We start from the raw sequence: 2,192 nt of genomic DNA, 5'->3' as shown, positions 1-2,192 counted from the left end.
GACTGAGGTGGGAGGAGGCCCAGGGGTTCAAGACCAGCCTGGGCAACATAGAGAGACCTGCCCCCCATCTCTACAAAAAATAAAAGCAACTTAGCTGGGCATGATGGTGCACACCTGTGTGATCCCAGGTACTTGGGAGGCTGAGTTGGGAGGTTACTTGAGTTCAGGAGGTCAAGGCTGCGGTGAGTCATGATCACCACTACACTCCAGCCTGGGCGACAGAGCGAAACCCTATCTCTTAAAAAAAAAAAAAAAATTGCAATCTCTGTATGTTTTCAATTATTTTCCACCACATTTTTTCCTTTTTTTCCATTAGTTATCATTAGTTTATTATAAGAGATATAGAAAGTATTTACATGATGAAAGATTTCAGAACTTCAGTGGAATAGGCAGCTTCACATTGATGCCATTTCAGTAGTGACTTTTTTCAGTCTACATGTTTTCCAAGAATGTCACCATCTCGGCCAGGTGCAGTGGCTCACGCCTGTAATCCCAGCACTTTGGGAGGATGAGGCAGGTGGGTCATGAGATCAGGAGATCAAGACCATCCTGGCTAACACGGTGAAACCCCATCTCTACTAAAAATACAAAAAATTAGCCAGGCGTGGTGGTAGGCGCCTGTAGTCCCAGCTACTCAGGAGGCTGAGGCAGGAGAATGGCGTGAACCCGGGAGGTGGAGTTTGCAGTGAGCCGGGATAGCGCCACTGCATCCCCCGGTGGGGGAAAAAGAGAAATGTCTCAAAAAAAAAAAAAAAAAAGGAATGTCACCATCTCTAAATAAGAAATAATTCGGCTGGGCACAGTGGCTCACGCCTGTAATCCTAGTACTTTGGGAGGCTGAGGCGGGCGAATCACCTGAGGTCAGGAATTCAAGACCAGCCTGGCCGACAAACATGGTGAAACCTTGTCTCTACTAAAAATACAAAAACAATTAACTGGGCGTGGTGGCAGGTGCCTGTAATCCCAGCTACTCGTGAGGCTGAGGCAGGAGAATCGCTTGAAACCGGGAGACGGAAGTGGCAGTGAGTGGAGATCGCGCCACTGCGCTCCAGCCTGGGTGACAGAGCGAGATTGCCTAAAAAAAAAAAAAGCCTTGTCACCTACACCTACTTTGATGCCTCCATATTCTGGGAAAAGAACTTTATCTTCAACTTTCATGCTAACTGGTTGAATCTGTCCCCTTTCCTTTAGAACCCGGTCCAATAGCGACTACTGTTGCTTGCAGTACCTTTCCTTGAGATTTCTCTGGAAGCATGATGCCTCCATTGGTTACAGTTTCGGCAGTACTCCTTTCAACCAATACTCGGTCAGAGTGGAAGAAACTTTCTAAAGGTTTGTCCCGCCGGGACTTCCTGCGCCGCAACCTCGTACTCTGCTCTCGTGCAGCGCCGCAAGGAGAGACCCCTTTCCTTTTTTTGTATAAACTCAAGGGATACAAGTGAGGTTTTGCTACATGGGTATATTGTCTGGCCTTTTAATATAACCATCACCCGAATAGTGTAACTTATACCCATTAAGTAACTTCTCATCCTTCCTGCCTCTCCCACCCTCCCAGTCTTCCAACTTTCCAACTCAAGGGATACAAGTGAGGTTTTGCTACATGGATATATTTTCTGGACTTTTAATGTAACCATCACCCGAATAGTGTCACTTGTACCCATTAAGTAACTTCTCATCATTCCTCCCCCTCCCATCCTCACAGTCTTCCAACTCTCCCATGTGTAGTATCCCACACTCTATGTCCATGTATACACATTATTTAGCCGCCACTTACTTGTTTTGTTTTTTTGTTTTTTGTTTTTGAGATGGAGTCTCGCTCTGTAGCCCAGGCTGGAGTGCAGTGGCATGATCTCGGCTCACTGCAACCCCCGCTTCCCGGTTCAAACGATTCTTCTGCCTCAGCCTCCAGAGTAGCTGGGATTAGCTCCCACTTATAAGTGAGAAGTGGCTAGTTGTCTGGGACATATACCCTGGGGTTCATCGTCTCCCACTAGGAAAGTTTAGGACACAGACACACACAAGGAGTTTAGGAGCAGAGGTTTAGTAGGCGAAAGGGAAGAGAAAGAGAAACAGCTCTCTGTATGTAGGGAGAGGGATATCTGAGAGGAAAGGGCCCTGATATTTATTTATTTACTTATCTATTTTTTTATTTAGAGATGGAGTCTTGTCTTGTTCTGTTGCCCAGGCTGGAG

General features: G+C 46.5%; 1 pseudogene; it reads right to left on the bottom strand.

Annotated features, from left to right (window-relative positions):
• Positions 1-427: 427 nt before the first annotated feature.
• LOC105540549 overlaps positions 428-2,192 on the bottom strand; it is a 2,270-nt pseudogene continuing 505 nt past the window's right edge.

This window comes from Mandrillus leucophaeus, unplaced genomic scaffold, assembly GCF_000951045.1.
Source record: "Mandrillus leucophaeus isolate KB7577 unplaced genomic scaffold, Mleu.le_1.0 Scaffold221, whole genome shotgun sequence".
NCBI classification, from domain to species: domain Eukaryota; kingdom Metazoa; phylum Chordata; class Mammalia; order Primates; family Cercopithecidae; genus Mandrillus; species Mandrillus leucophaeus.
The sequence above is the reverse complement of the archived record's forward strand: the minus strand, read 5'-3'. Positions and strand labels throughout refer to the sequence as shown.